A 17,278-nucleotide genomic window follows, 5' to 3' on the forward strand; every position below is an offset into this window, starting at 1 on the left:
AGCAAGTCGGCCCGGGGACTGCAGCGACGCAAGAGGTGATGGTCGACCCCAACACAACACCCAACCCACCCACCCGAGTCATGGTGGCCACGATAACAGCAGAAGAAGTCACAGCTCCCTCATGGGCCCAGCCCATCCTCAAGTTCCTAGTCAGCAGAGAGCTGCCGACTGATGAGATCGCAGCAAGACTAGTGCAACGACGAGCCGCAGCATACACAATAATCAACAGGGAGCTTGTGAAGCGCAGCGTCACTGGAGTCTTCCAGCGTTGCGTCGAGCCAGAAAAAGGAGTGGCAATCCTCAAAGACATCCACCAAGGCGAATGCGGCCACCACGCCGCCTCAAGATCCCTCGTGGCCAAGGCTTTCCGCCATGGTTTCTTCTGGCCGACTGCCTTGGAGGATGCTAAAGAAATAGTCAAGACCTGCAGAGGATGTCAAGTCTTCAGTTCCAAACAACACCTGCCGGCTTCTGCCCTCAAGACAATTCCCCTCACCTGGCCTTTCGCCGTCTGGGGACTGGACATGGTGGGCCCTTTCAAGACGGCCCGCGGCAGCTTGACACACCTGCTCGTTGCGGTGGACAAGTTCACAAAGTGGATCGAAGCCAAGCCCATCAAGAAGCTGAACGGGCCGACTGCCGTGACATTCATCACCGACATCACCACTCGGTACGGCGTGCCGCACAGCATCATCACCGACAACGGCACAAACTTCGCCAAAGGCGTGCTGGCACGTTTCTGCGCGACACAGGGCATCCGACTGGACTTAGCGTCCGTTGCCCACCCGCAGTCAAACGGCCAGGTCGAGCGAGCAAATGGACTTATCCTCTCCGGCATCAAGCCCCGACTGGTGGTACCACTGGAGCGATCGGCCGGCTGCTGGCTCGAAGAGCTGCCGGCTGTCCTCTAGAGTCTGCGCACTACACCCAACAAGTCAACCGGCTTCACTCCGTTCTTCCTCGTGTACGGTGCCGAGGCTGTCATCCCAACAGACATCGAGTTCGACTCGCCTCGGATCACCATGTACACGGAGGAGGAAGCCAAAGAAGCAAGAGAAGACGGCGTCGACCTACTGGAAGAAGGCCGGCTGTTAGCCCTCAGCCGGTCCGCCATCTACCAGCAAGGCCTGCGCCGCTACTACAACCGCAAGGTCAAGCCAAGATCCTTCCAAGAGGGCGACCTTGTGCTCCGGCTGATCCAGCGAACAGCCGGCCAGCACAAGCTCTCGGCCCCTTGGGAAGGCCCCTTCGTCGTCAGCAAGGCACTCGGCAACGACTCCTACTACTTGATCGACGCGCAAAAGCCAAAAGCACGCAAGAGAGACGACTCCGGCAAGGAGTCGGAGCGACCATGGAACGCAAACCTCCTAAGACGATTTTACAGCTGAAAAGCAGTATGTATCACGCTACCCCTTTTGTATTAAGTTACAAACCAACAGGCCCCCCGAACAGTACTCGGGGACTGCCTTTTATTTATCTATGGATGACGAGTGTCATATCCATGAATGTCTTATTACATTTCGAATTCTTGTCCGGCACCGGGTCCGACTAGTCGGCCCGGGGACTGGCCGCCTTAAGCTATATTATAAGTTCTTCCCGAAGTCAGTAAAGTAGTGCGCCGGCTCCCCAGTCCTCTCTTGTTGAAAGTCGCAGCTCAAAGAACTGACTGTCCGACTAGCAAGAGAGAAGACAGAAAGGACGCCCACACGAAAACGGCTAAGGAACAACTAACCTATATAGCAAAAAGACGGCCTCTATATACGCCTGCCGACTGTCACAACAGCCGGCTGGCCGGCTTCCTAAAAACTTAGCTTAAGTCCGACCGAGCTAAAAGTACTTCCTCCTCCCCAATCGGCCAGGCACTCCCCGGCTACAGATTGCAGAGCAACTGTTTGACTAGGGAGGCGGCAACCAAGGGAGGATGGCAAAGGAAAAAAGCAGAAGGACAAAAAGCGAAAGTACAAGGAAAGACCGATTGCATAACTTATATACATAAAAGCCCCCGATAGGTGGCAACAGAATCAAGTTTGAATACACCCAGTGGGTGGAATTGCGCAGACTTAACCGAACATTGTTCAAAAGTAACAAGACAGGAAACAAAAGAAAGAAGACAAAGGCGCGAAGGCCGAGTTGGTCGGTGAAGGCAGCTCGCCGGCTGAAGGAGTGGCCGCCTAGCTGGTCCCGGCTTGACCGCCTCCCGCAACAGGAGACGCACTCGCACGCAGCGTAGTGCTGCAGGCGCGGTCAGGCTGGCCGGCTGCTCCACCAGCCGGCTCGACGTCTTCACCCTCCTCCTCCTCCTCTTCGCCCTCGTCGCTGGAGTCGATCTCCTCCGCCGAGTCCTCGCTGTGCGCCGGGTCCAGCCCGAACCAATCTTCCGGCCTGGCGACTCCATTGTCGTCCACCTCGAGGGCGAAGACGTTGGTGTCGGTGTAGTCGGCGATCGCCGAAGCCCGTCGAATGATGGCCGGCCGCGCCGGCTCCAGCTCCGCGTCGGCTTGCTGCCGCCAGGTGGCCAGCTGGTCCAGATTCAGGCCTGGGTACCAGGCCTTGACGAACTCCAGCGTCCGCCCGGCACCGGAGCGAGCCGCTGACGCCTTCCAAGCCTCGAAGCGCCCGACGGCCACCTCCAGCCAGTCGGCGGTCCGACTGGGAGTGCGCGGGATCACTTGGCCGGGCCAGAGGGCGGCCAGGACCTGCGACCCGGCACGCTGAAGCCGGCGGAGCAGCCTGTGAGCCGGCTGGATACGAGCCTGGATCGCCAGGAGCTGCTCCTCCAGCGAGCGGCCGGGAGTCGGCGAAATCTCGAAGCCGGCTTGCCTCTTCGCCTGGCGACGAGCTTCGATGGCCTGGTTGGCGGCAGTGGAATAGCCGGGGAAGTACTCTGCGCAGAAAAGAAAAGAAGAACCCCAAGTCAGAGAAACAAGTCAAAATGACAGATGGCAAGAAAGGACGAAGGGGTAGACGACTTACCGTCAACCAGATCCTCAATCTGGCCATAGCCGGAGACCAGAGTCTGCCTGGCTTCGTCCCAGGCGACCGCCTCCGTCTCGAACTCGGCCTGGAGGGCGGCTTCGCGGTCCTGCGCGGCCTTCAGCGCCGCCTTGTGGCTTTCCTCCTGGTCGGCCAGCTTCTTGACCAGGCGGTCGCGCTCCTGCACTAAGGCGGCGAGCTCCGCGTCCTTGGCACGAAGAGCAGTCTGGGACTCCCCCAGCTGTGCCCTCAGACTGGCGTTGGCCGCTGCAGAGACAGAAGAAGAAGAACAATGAGAAATCATCAAGGAAGATCCGAGCCGACTGCTCAGCAGTCGGCCCGAATCTCGGGGACTACACCCAGTGGGTGCGCTGACGCGCCCCCACATGAGATAGAGATCAAGTCACATACCTCGGCTTTCAGTGAGATCGGCGGTCTTCTGCGTCAGCTCCCGAGCCTGGGAGTTGAAGGCGGCCGCTCGGAGGTTGTGATAGTCCTGCAAGATGGACAGAAGATCGACGTGAGAACGAAAGCAACAACGAGAAATCATCAAGGAAGATCCGAGCCGACTGCTCAGCAGTCAGCCCGAATCTCGGGGACTACACCCAGTGGGTGCGCTGACGCGCTCCCACGAGAGAAATCAAGAAGAAGATGAGAGTACTAACCCGGATGGCAGCCCGCGTGGCGAGGAATTCATCGGTGAACTGCCTCAGCGCCGCGGCTTGGCCCTGGAGCCGGGTCCGGACGTCTTGCGCAGCGATGTTCACCACGGCTGTCCCTCCGCCTGGCGTTCACCCTGAGGTAGCGCTGGCCGCCTCCGCGTCTCGGGCCGACGAGCTGGAGCCCACGGCCGGCCGTGGCTCCGACGCCGCTTTCTGCGGCTCCGACGCGGCCTTCCCTGCGCGCCGGCTTGGCGGAACCCGGACCGCCACCGCAGCTCCCGCGGCCGGCTCGCCTTCCGCCGACTGTGCGGGCGCAGGCTCAGTCTGGCCGCCTTGGGCCGCCCTAGTCGGAGGAGTCAGCCCCGGCGCCTCCCTCACGAAGATGACGTTGTCGCCGCTCCCGCCCAGACCCGGCTGGGAACCGCTGGCTCCCCCTGGCGAGGGATCCGCGTCCCCGGGCGCCATGGCGCGCAGGGGGGTGACCATCAAGGCCTCCCCTGCCGCCGCTTCGGCCTCGGCCTCTGCCTGGGCCTTGGCTGCAGCCTCGGCGAGCACCTTCGCCGCCTCCTCGTCCCGAGCTGCCTGGGCGGCGGCTGCCTTCCGTGCCTCCGCCTCCCGCGCTTCCTGCTCCTCCGGCACCTCCCGCGCGTTCCTTTCCGTCGCCTCCAGGAGGGCGGCGCGGGGATCTACGCGGCGGGTGGTGCTCCCAGAGCCCCCTGGCGACTCGACAACGGAGCTGGCAGCCGCCCGCTCGAGTGACAGTGGAGCTCTGATCAAAGAAAAGAAGACAAAGGTTCAGAAAACCACCCAAGAAAAGAAAGAAGGAGAATGCACAGAAAGGGAGAAAGCTTACGCTGACACAGCCTGCGGCTGCTTCACCACTTTGCGGAAGCGAGCCGCCTTCGCGGCCGCTTCTTCCCGCCTGGTGGCTGCCGCCCCACCCCTCGGCTTCTTCGTCCGGCTACCGAACATGCCCTGGGTGGCGCGACGTTTCTGGCCTCTACCCCGAGCAGGCTGCGCGCCGGAGGAGCCCGCGCCGCGTCCGGAGGCTGGCTGGCGGGGCGGGACGACTTCGGCTTCATCCTCGTCTGGCCAATCATCGAAGGTCGCGGAGAACCCGGCGCCGCCTGCTTCGCCGCCGGCTTGGCCGCCAGCCGGCTCGGCGGCTTCCTCCATATGGACTGCCCCCAGATCGGGGTCCTCCTGGTCGTGCTCGGTCCGGTCGGGGACGAAGCGGCGCTCCACGTCCGCCCCGCTGGCCGGCCGAAGCAGAGGATTCTGTCGAAAAAGCGAGCCGACTGAGTTAGAGTCGGCCCAGAGGAACTCGGCGACAAAGCTGAGAGAGAGAGAGAGAGAGAGAAAAAGAGAAGGGGAGCGTACCGTAGGCGGAGGATTGGCGCGGCTATATGGCTCCTTGCCGAATTGCCAGTCGTCGGGAAGCTGGCAGTTGGCGAGGTAGTTCACCATGTCGGCCGCGTCGGCCTGCGGCATCTCCTTGGTGCACATCCGGCTCGGATCGAGCTGGCCGCTTATCTGACAGATCAGATGAGGCCGGCTCTGGAGCGGGAGGACCCGGCGCGTGACGAACGCGGCCAGAAGGTTGGGCCCCGTCAGGCCCTCCGACTGGACCATCACCCGCAGGCGGGCGATGGCGGCGTTCCCTCCCTGCGATAGCGTCACCGCCCGGAAGGACCACTGGGGCAGCCTCCCCGCCGGCGGGCCGGCTACGTAAGCCGGCAGGTTGACGTAGTCGCCCCGTGGAGCGATGTTCCGCACATAGAAGTATGATTTCTGCCACTTCTTCACCGACTGGATCAGCGTGATGACGGGGAAGGGGTTGTCGGCGCCCGATCTCCGCGACGCGATGAAGGCGCCAGTGTGGGCCGGCACGCCCTGGCTGCGCGTACCCAGCTTCGACTGGAAGAACTCCCCCCAGAGCTCAAGGGTGGGGAGGACGCCGAGATAGCCCTCGCACAGGGTGACGAAGGCCGACAGCAGCACCACCGCGTTGGGGGTGAGGTAGTGCGGCTGGAGCTGATAGAAGTCCAGCCAGGTGCGGAAGAAGGCGCTCACTGGCAAGCCGAAGCCGCGCAGGAAGTGCGAGCGGAAGACCACCCGCTCGCCATCCCGCGGCGCCGGCCTGATTTCTTTCTCCGGCGCGAGGCGGACCTCCACTTTGTCCGCGCTGGGCAGACGCCGTGTGTCGCGGAGGAAGTCGATGTGGTCGTTGTGGACGATGGAGCCATCCCAATCCCCGCCACGCTGCTCTACGTGGGGAGGCATGGCGGAAGCTAGCACGGCGGCGGAGGAGCGCGCGAAGGAAGAGCGCGGCGGCGAGGCGTTGTCGCAGGGACGAGCAAGGCGAGAAGACGACGGGAGTAGGAGGAGCGTGCGAGGGTCTGCCGCCCTCCGCCTCCCCCTACTTATAGCCTCCCGCGGCCGAAGAGGCCGGACGTGGGGGGAGACGTGGGATTAACTGCGCCCACTCCCCCCACGTCTCGCGTTTATTACGCATAAGTGCGAGCCGAAACTGCCGCACGGAACGTGCGGGCGGTTCCGGGATACAAAAGATCCGCGCCTGGGCTGGGGCGCGGACGTGGCGGGCCCCCTCTCTGCGGCAACGTCCCGTCTCGCGCGTGGGCTGGCTGGCTTTCCGGCTACGTGGCGCGCCGTCGGCCCGCGGCCGGCCCGCGGCCCGGCGCACATGCCCGCGGGTTCCCGCCCTCCGACTCCAGAAGATTTCGGCTCAGGCGACGTGCCTGACCAAGGCCGGCTCCCAGCTGCCGGCTTGTCGCGATGGGAAGCTGTTCGAGCTTCTCGAACCCTACTCCACCTCGAAGCCCGATCAGCTTCGGGGACTACTCACGGAGTAAGTGGCCACGGGTAGCCAAGCCGGCTACCCCTGGCTCTTCAGAAAATTTATCAGGCCTTTGGGCCTTCAAGCACTCCAAGCATTTGGGCCGCCTTCCCCGGCCGGCTACCCCTAAAGCCGACTCCCGGAAGGCGACCCAGCCTCACCGACTCCAAGAAGCCGGCCAAGAAGAACGCCGACTCCTAGAAGCCGGCCGAGACCACAACTGCCCCTACATAACGACGACCTGACGGGGCATGGCCACAGTGCGGCGCACGACCCCCGAAGCCCGAGGCGGGCATGGCTACAGGAGGCCGTACGGGAGGGATGTCTCCCGTGCGGCCCGGCACTGTAGCCACGCCAGCTACGACGTCATCCACGACCCCCTCCTGTACGGCCCAAGGACTGCGGGCCCCTTCAGCCAGAGAGAGGCGTGAAGGCGGCCCGGCTTTCCCTAGTCGGCCGGGAGCATAGCCGGCCTCCGGAAGCCGGCTACTCCCTTCCTCGAAGCAGGAGCCCCATTAAGGAGACAAGACGAGGTGAGGCTACAGTGATGGCCCCCGAGGCGGCCCACTGTAGCCATGCTCACCTCGACAAAGCCCTCATCATCAGAGGCGCGGCTACAGTAAGCAGCCACCGACAAAGCCCTAGGCGGTGGGGCCGGCCTGTCGACCAAGTAACCGGCAGCCGGCGGGACCCACCAGCCGGCGGGACCCAGTAGCCGGCGGAGAAGCCGGCGAGCATAGACACTGACGGCTGGGACCAGATCCCAGCCGGATTACCATTGTACCCCCGGGGGGTAGGCCTATATAAACCCCCTGGAGCACCCATGCAAAGGGTTCGACCCAAGCATAGTTGACACCTCTGCGTGTTTGGCCACCAAGCATAGCACACGCACACACATCATAGATAGAGAGAAGCAAGAGCTAGCCTTGTTCTTCTTCTCCCTTGACCCCATCAGCTCTAGGAGCGATTGTAGCTACTCTTTATCGAGCTAGTGATCATGCGGAGACCCCGCAGAGGAGGACTAGGGGTGTTATCTCCTCGGAGAGCCCCGAACCTGGGTAAGATTCGCCGGCGTGCATGTCTTCGCCTCATCCCGTTTCCAGGCACCGGCGACGTTTTATTGGCTCCCACAATGATAAGCCATCCTTTGGCATATGTCGCACCAACCACCCGACACTTAGTCCAGAAGCTCGCTTCCGACCAATTCAAGATGAATTAGCAGGATTTTTCATGAGGGAAGTCATCAATCCTAAAGGAGAACACTATACCGAGGACGAAGAAATTTATATGCATACCCGAGATTGAAACTTGTTCGAAGTTGTATATGGTCATCCATCCTAATTGTGTATGGAAACTTGTTCGAAGTTGTATATGGTCAGCCGAGATTGAATATATATTATATATTCCTCTTGAATTCTTCTTGTTTGAAATTTCATATGCATGTATATAGTAGCGTAGAATATGTGTACTGAAACTTCATCAAAATTAAAATAAAACACAAAATAAAATATAAAAGAAATAAAACACTATAAATTAAAAAGAAACCAGGTTTAGGGGGGCTAAAACCCTAAACCTGCGGAGGAGGCCTTTAGTCCCGGTTAGCCATCCGCCCCGACGGACCCCTGGCGCCCACGTGGACGGGCCTTTAGTCCCGTTTAGCCACGAGAACCGGGACTAAAGCCTTTAGTCGCGGTTCGTACGGGACTAAAAGCCTTTGCGAACCGGGACTAAAGGGCTTTTTTGGGCTATGGTGCGGAGGTGGAGCTTCGCATTTTAAGCAACGCAGCGTGGGCGAAGCGGGGCGGTCGTGTTGGAGCCTGCGATGCGAGGCGGAGAGACGAAACAAAGCGACGCGTCAACACCCACAACGTGTCGAGCCTGAGCTGCGCGCACACACACAGCCGCTGAGCCAGACGTACGATGTGTAAAAAAGCAAGCATGTGATGATCGATCTCGTCTCATGGCAAAGGAAACCACTGGGAAACAGTGCGCATACCATCTTCGGCAATGCTGCTTAATTTCCTTGCGTGCAATGGCATGTGTGCACTGCAGACATGTGACTGTGAGTGAAGTGAAGCCCAACGCACACACAAGCGACACACACATCCACATGGGTACATTGCAGTAAAAAGCTGCAGAGTACTACGTAACTTCCAACTGATGTAACCATACGCATGTGACCACCCGCGTGCTTCCTGCACTACAAGTCTACGACCAACACCCACCCAACGAACCATGGATTATGTCATTATGAGAGTGCTGAATCAAACATTATCAAAGTCGGCGCCACGTACGTTATGGAAGCGCCAATTGTCCAATCATTTTTCCACCTTGGCAACCACGTACGTTATCAAAGCCGGCGCTACGCCACTATTGTCAGTAGAACGACTTACGTTATGGTCTTATGGATGAACATGCATCATTTGGAGCCGTTGTCTTGAAATTGGTTTCTGCCCGACCCCGCGTCGCCCGAGCCAGGCGACTTGGGGTAAACCCTAGCCGCCTCCCGCCCATCCCCGCAAAATGGGGAGGATGGTGCGGTAACATGCTAGCGGCATACAGTAAATCAGTACTATACGTCTATACCGCTCTAACTACGTACCTAGTTTAACACCAGACCATCAAGGCCAAAAATACAACGACGAATGGGTTATCAAGACCAAAAATGTTGCTGGAGTACTAGAAATCACACTAGTTGAAAAGTTAAGTTACCGTGCGCGCGGTTAAAATGAGCTAGCTTTTCACTGCCACATACGTGTACCAGCTGTGTGTGTCTGTGCACTGTGCTGACTTTAACCCACATCGCATTTCTGTGCATCCCAATGCATAGAAAGAAATTGCACATACCTATTTCTGTACATTCCAATCGTCACTGCTGCACCATGCTGCTGCCCATGCTGTGTGAGACGAGACGAGATGAGATCATCACATGCCCATGCTGTGTATCAGCTCTACCATAGCCCTCCGGCAGACGCACGACCAAGACTCCTTCAGAAAGAAGTCATCCGACCCGTGACGGTGAATCTAGCTAGTAGGAGTGAATTGCAAAAAACATCGACATTCAAGATTAGGGTTGCAGAAATCACAATTCTACGAATTTGTGCCAAAAACCACTCATTCTAAGCCTAATTTTTTGCAAAAAACACTAGTCGCCAGCTTAGGCCATTTTGAGCATGACTATGACAGGTGGGTCCCGCTAGACAGGGTGATGTGGCAAAAAAGAAAAAACAATTACATCCTGATATAATTTTGTTTTGCAAAAAGACTCCTGAAAAAAAAGCAATCGGGTCCTCCACGCCGGATCACGCCGCTGCAGAAGTCCATGCACTAGTAGAAAAAGGGCCTATTGTCCCGGTTCGTGAGGGCCTTCTGTCCCGGTTTGTGAACCGGGACTAAAAGGTCGTTACTAATGCCCTTGGCCTTTAGTCCCGGTTCTTACACGAACCGGGACAGAAGGTCCTCCACGTGGCCGCTGCGGCCAGCCCAGGACGGAGGGCCTTTGGTCCCGGTTGGTGACACCAACCGGGACCAATAGGCATCCACGCGTCAGCATTTCAGGGGCTGGGGTTTTTTTTTGAAAGGGGGGGGGGGGGGGGGTTGGGGGTTTTCGGGGATTAATTTAGGTTGTTATTAGGTAGCTATTAGAGAGAAGTGTCCTCTCTTATATCTCCGTGCTTGGTTTACCAACGCTACGTACTGCTATGCCTAAACATGGCTTAGATTGAAGTGAAGGCAACATGTGGTGCATGTCGAAAGTAATACTAATCCTAACTTGATCAAGTTTGGATTGTACTACTTTCGACACGCACCACATGCATGTTGCCTTCACTTCAATCCAATCCATGTTCATTTCACCCGCTGATATATAATAACTCTTCATGCGCGCATCATGCATCACATGTATAATAACAAGTCCTACTAATCATCATCATACAACTTCTACTCGTTATTAATAACAAGTCATACGATCATCATCCTCACAGTCATCGAACCAACCCTAATTAATTGTTCTTAGCACATGATCATCAGTATTAGGTAGGACTGAAATACCCTCTTTAAGGTAAAATAGCATAAAACAATATAGACCCTGACTCTCCATTATGGAGAATGGAGATCATCCTGTCTCCAATTCTTGCGCTTCGCTTTCTTTTGCTTCCAAGAACCTCCTTGCGACTGTCCATACATTTTTTCCATTCTTTGATTTGCATGTCTCCACTTCTTTTAAAAATCCGGTATGGACAGTTGAGATTCGTAGGATGACCTGGTTGTATATTCAAAACATCAAGCCTACCATTCTGATACATCAAATGAGGCACACAATCCTTTGAGATTATCTGTTGAAAAACATAGTAATAACTTCATAGTTAGCAATGATGTACTAGTTTTAGAACTATGCAAAATATGCACGGATGTCGTAATAGTAAGAAATCTTACCAGGGTATCTCCATAGTAGTTACCGTCGTTCAACACGTGCACTAGTGGCACGTATTGACCATACTGTTGAGGAGTTTGATTGTAGATATTGTAATTCTCAATATCAGTACAAAATCCGACCAGATGAGTTTTCTCCTTATAAGTTAACTCAGAGCCATCGGTGTAGTAGGTTCTGTCTACCATGTTCCGCACATTGTTTGAACAATCAAAATAAGCTGTCAATGAAAATAAGCTGTCAACTATTTTGAAATGAACAATATAAATTAGCTAATAACTATGTTTGAGAAACTCACATAGCGGTAGAATTGGAGGCGTATCAACAAGGACCCAAATGTCCATATTGTCTTGCTCGATGTCAGGATCACCAAGATCCATGGTGACAAGCATACCCTCATCAAAACCATACATCTTGCAAAATGCTTCCCAATTTTTGCAACCAAAATGGGTTACGCTCTCAGAATTATACAGCTTTACTTCAAAATCTATATCATGATGGGTCCTTAGGTGAATTTTCTTTGTTTCCATACTTTCATGGTCTTCAAAACCCATCCTCTCCAAGACGTAGCGTCTTGCATGGCATGGGATAAGCTAGCCGAATTGTAAAAGATGAAAAGTACATGTTGACATAGTTGAAGTCGTGCTTAATTACGAAAAAATAACACTTGTCGTCGTTGCGTACCGTTTCAACATCGAAGGTCTCCTCCAGCTTAATACTGAAGCGCCGATCTTCGTCCAGGTGAGGCCTGTCGCACTGACCTCGGTCGTCGTGGCACCATTCGCACTCCCCCGGGAGACTTTCGTCGTCCGAGTACAACATTTCCTATGTTCATAATTCAAATATTAAACATCTACAATTAAATATATGTACTAAAAAACCTAAGTTAGATCATTATTATTCATCACGGGTTGACTATCGGTTTGTCGAGTCTTTTCTTGAAAACTCTCAGCTCACGTGGTGTATACATTCGACCGTTGGTGATGGTCGCTCCTCCCTTTGTCCACGTGTGCATTACACCAAAATGTCTAGCACACGGGAACAAAGGAGAAGTGACCCCCACGACAACAGTCGGGATTCTTCGTCCTCTCATATATATATGGTGGAACTCTCCCTCACTGATTCCTCTCTGACATTTGCGACCGTCGGTGATGGTAGCTCCTCCTTTCGTTCTCGAGTGCATTACACCAAATTGTCTAGCACACGGGAACGAAGGAGAAGCTACCCCCACGACAACAGTCGGGATTCTTCGTCCTCTCATATATGGTGGAGACTCGACAGACTTACAGTCAACCCGAAATATCGTTTAATTATCTTTCTAAAAGAGGATTTGGCTGGTCTCACCTCGATGTCAGAGGGGGCGGTGACGGGGACGACGGCGGGGATGATGGAGGGGCCGGGGGCTCCTAGATTTCTGCGAAAACAAAAACCCTATAAGCTATCAACTAATCATAGTGCTCTCCAATTTTAGCATTCAAAGTAGGATCGGAGTAGTTTTCCACTTTGAGCATTCAATAAGCAAAATCAAATCACAAAATAAAGTAGTATTCAAATTAGGATGCATTCAATTATAAGCAAAACTACATAATCTCCATGCGTCCGTACATCGTCGAATATTATCACTAATACACCTCGAATACTATCATACATATAGCATCGCTAGTACAGCTAGAACAGTAGCGCCCGACGGGTATCGGCGCGGGCGGTGGACACCCAAAGGGACGGAACCATCACAAGATCATAGCTCCAGTGAGATCCCTGAAGAACCTGCCAGGTATTGTCAAACCTGCCCTCCAACGCAACCATGTAGCGACGGACGTGCTGGTCCTCCTCGCTGACACGGTGACGTACCACCTCCGCGGTGTCCGGAAGCCTCGGCACCGTCACTGGCCCACGCGAGCGCCACCAAACAAGGATCGGGTCAACGACGGGCTGGTTCCTCACCAACCTACGCCCACCGGAAGGTAGCACCTCCCAAAACCAGCCCGGCGGAGCCCAGTCCCGGACATGGCCCCTCTGATCAAGCCGGTCTCCTCCGCCGAGTCGACGACGAGGATGCGGGAATAATTGCTTTAACTAAAAAAACAAACTAGTTCTATTACTTTCCTTGCTAAAAATAAACTACTTCTATAGTAAAATAAACTAGTTTTGCTAAATCAACTAGTTCAACTACTAATTAAGCACTTACTATAAGTAAAATAAAGTAGTTTTATTAATTAATCAACTAGTTCAACTACTAAGCACTTACTATAAATAAATAAAATAAAGTAGTTCTTACTAAAAATAAACTACTTCTATATATAGTAAAATTTAATAAAATAGTTCTATTAATTAATCAACTAGTTCAACTACTAAGCACTTACTATAAATATATAAAATAAAGTAGTTCTTACTAAAAATAAACTACTTCTATATATAGTAAAATTTAATAAAATAGTTTTATTAAATCAACTAGCTAGTTCAACTACTAAGCACTAACCTAAAATCGATATGTACTAATAATTAACCTCAATAAAAAATTAATACATATATGAAAAAAAGTATACAAACAAAAAAATTGTATGAACATTATATTCATACATACATAGCCACATCCATCCATCATATAGCTACCACATACATATATATATATATATATATATATACATTATATATATGAAAAATGCAATGAACAAAAAAATAATACAAATTATATGAAAAAAAATTAAACAGAGCCGTGGTGGCGGCAGCTCACATCGGGCCACGGAGGGTGACGGCGTGGGGGGCGGAGGGCGACGGCGACCGTGGCGGGCCGGGGGCGGAGGGCGACGGTGACGTACGGGCGACGGCTCGGGGGCGCGCGGCGGAGGCCGACGGCGACGGCGGCGGGGGCGGGGCAGCCTGGCGGCGTAGATCGAGCTCGCGGCGTCGTCGGGCGGGGGGAAACTGGCGATGGAAATCTGAAAATTTCCTAAGTGCTGGCTTATATAGCAAAGGCTTTGGTCCCGGTTCAACGCACAAACCGGAACCAATGAGCACCCTTTAGTCCCGGTTGGTGGCACCAACCGGGACCAAAGGGGAGCATTGGTTCCGGTTGGAGGCACCAACCGGGACTAATGTGCTGGCGCGGTGCGGTGGGAAGTTTAGTCCCACCTCGCTAGCTGAGAGAGCTCAGCACCTGTTTATAAGCTGCGTTGCAGCTCAGGTGCTGAGCTCCTCTCTAATATGCAGGCATTACATGCCTACCTTTGTCACTGCCATGTTGGGCCTATTGGGCATGCGGGCCTGCATCCTGGCCCATGTGCAGATGGGTTTCTAGTCGTATGCAGGCCGTGTGGCCCATTAGGCGGCATTTTTTTTATTTTTTCCAGTATTTTTTTGTTTTTGAATTATTTATTTTCTTTTGATTTTTGCTTTATTTTTTTATTCTTTTTGCTTTTAGCTCAGAATAATTATAAACTTTCTGTTACTTCATTAGTTTCCAAATTTGAATATTTAAATTTCATCCGGAAACTCGTCTGTTACAAAGGGATTTCATTTTTTAAAACTTATTTGAACTCCTGACTTTTTGTGTGTTCAAAATGCACCATTCAAAGCCACATCATCATTTTTCAATCCTTTCTGACTTCATTTGTTATTTTTCATGCATTTACTAATTATTTTGAGCTATAAGACCCTAAAACTGAAAAGCATTTCAAATGAACTCTGAAAAGGTTGAAAGTTGGCATGATATCATCATTTCATCCACATAGCATGTGCAAGAAAGTTGAGAGAGTTACGGCAAAAACTGGATGCACTTCGTGTACAAAACGGACAATCTCTTTCAAAGTATCAGGATTTCATCCTGAAACTCGTCTGTTACAAATGGATTTCATTTTTAAAACTTATTTGAACTCCTGACTTTTTGTGTGTTCAAAATGCACCATTCAAAGCCACATCATCATTTTTCAATCCTTTTTGACTTCATTTGTTATTTTTCATGCATTTACTAATTATTTTGAGCTATAAGACCCTAAAATTGAAAAGCATTTCAAATGAACTCTGAAAAGGTTGAAAGTCGGCATGATATCATCATTTCATCCACATAGCATGTGCAAGAAAGTTGAGAGGGTTACGGCAAAAACTGGATGCACTTCGTGTACAAAACGGACAATCTCTTTCAAAGTATCAGGATTTCATCCGGAAACTCGTCTGTTACAAAGGGATTTCATTTTTTAAAACTTATTTGAACTCCTGACTTTTTGTGTGTTCAAAATGCACCATTCAAAGCCACATCATCATTTTTCAATCCTTTCTGACTTCATTTGTTCTTTTTCATGCATTTACTAATTATTTTGAGCTACAAGACCCTAAAATTGAAAAGCATTTCAAATGAACTCTGAAAAGGTTGAAAGTGGGCATGGTATCATCATTTCATCCACATAGCATGTGCAAGAAAGTTGAGAGGGTTACGGCAAAAACTGGATGCACTTCGTGTACAAAACGGACAATCTCTTTCAAAGTATCAGGATTTCATCCGGAAACTCGTCTGTTACAAAGGGATTTCATTTTTTTAAACTTATTTGAACTCCTGACTTTTTGTGTGTTCAAAATGCACCATTCAAAGCCACATCATCATTTTTCAATCCTTTCTGACTTCATTTGTTATTTTTTTTATGCATTTACTAATTATTTTAAGCTATAAGACCCTAAAATTGAAAAGCATTTCAAATGAACTCCGAAAAGGTTGAAAGTTGGCTTGATATCATCATTTCATCCACATAGCATGTGCAAGAAAGTTCAGAGGGTTACGGCAAAAACTGGATGCACTTCGTGTACAAAACGGACAATCTCTTTCAAAGTATCAGGATTTCATCCGGAAACTCGTCTGTTACAAAGGGATTTCATTTTTAAAACTTATTTGAACTCCTGACTTTTTGTGTGTTCAAAATGCACCATTCAAAGCCACATCATCATTTTTCAATCCTTTCTGACTTCATTTGTTATTTTTCATGCATTTACTAATTATTTTGAGCTATAAGACCCTAAAATTGAAAAGCATTTCAAATGAACTCTGAAAAGGTTGAAAGTTGGCATGATATCATCATTTCATCCACATAGCATGTGCAAGAAAGTTGAGAGGGTTACGGCAAAAACTGGATGCACTTCGTGTACAAAACGGACAATCTCTTTCAAAGTATCAGGATTTCATCCGGAAACTCGTCTGTTACAAAGGGATTTCATTTTTTTAAACTTATTTGAACTCCTGACTTTTTGTGTGTTCAAAATGCACCATTCAAAGCCACATCATCATTTTTCAATCCTTTCTGACTTCATTTGTTATTTTTCATACATTTACTAATTATTTTGAGCTACAAGACCCTAAAATTGAAAAGCATTTCAAATGAACTCTGAAAAGGTTGAAAGTGGGCATGGTATCATCATTTCATCCACATAGCATGTGCAAGAAAGTTGAGAGGGTTACGGCAAAAACTGGATGCACTTCGTGTACAAAACGGACAATCTCTTTCAAAGTATCAGGATTTCATCCGGAAACTCGTCTGTTACAAAGGGATTTCATTTTTTTAAACTTATTTGAACTCCTGACTTTTTGTGTGTTCAAAATGCACCATTCAAAGCCACATCCTCATTTTTCAATCCTTTCTGACTTCATTTGTTATTTTTCATGCATTTACTAATTATTTTGAGCTATAAGACCCTAAAATTGAAAAGCATTTCAAATGAACTCTGAAAAGGTTGAAAGTTGGCATGATATCATCATTTCATCCACATAGCATGTGCAAGAAAGTTGAGAGGGTTACGGCAAAAACTGGATGCACTTCGTGTACAAAACGGACAATCTCTTTCAAAGTATCAGGATTTCATACGGAAACTCGTCTGTTACAAAGGGATTTCATTTTTTTAAACTTATTTGAACTCCTGATTTTTTGTGTGTTTAAAATGCACCATTCAAAGCCACATCATCATTTTTCAATCCTTTCTGACTTCATTTGTTATTTTTCATGCATTTACTAATTATTTTGAGCTATAAGACCCTAAAATTGAAAAGCATTTCAAATGAACTCTGAGAAGGTTGAAAGTTGGCATGGTATCATCATTTCATCCACATAGCATGTGCAAGAAAGTTGAGAGGGTTACAGCAAAAACTGGATGCACTTCGTGTACAAAACGGACAATCTCTTTCAAAGTATCAGGATTTCATACGGAAACTCGTCTGTTACAAAGGGATTTCATTTTTTAAAACTTATTTGAACTCCTGACTTTTTGTCTGTTCAAAATGCACCATTTAAAGCAGAGACTGATTTTGAATGGTGCATATTCAACACACAAAAAGTCTGTAAAGATCGCCAACCCCAACATAAAAAAATGAGCATAGAT

This window comes from Aegilops tauschii, chromosome 2, assembly GCF_002575655.3.
Source record: "Aegilops tauschii subsp. strangulata cultivar AL8/78 chromosome 2, Aet v6.0, whole genome shotgun sequence".
Lineage (NCBI taxonomy): Eukaryota > Viridiplantae > Streptophyta > Magnoliopsida > Poales > Poaceae > Aegilops > Aegilops tauschii.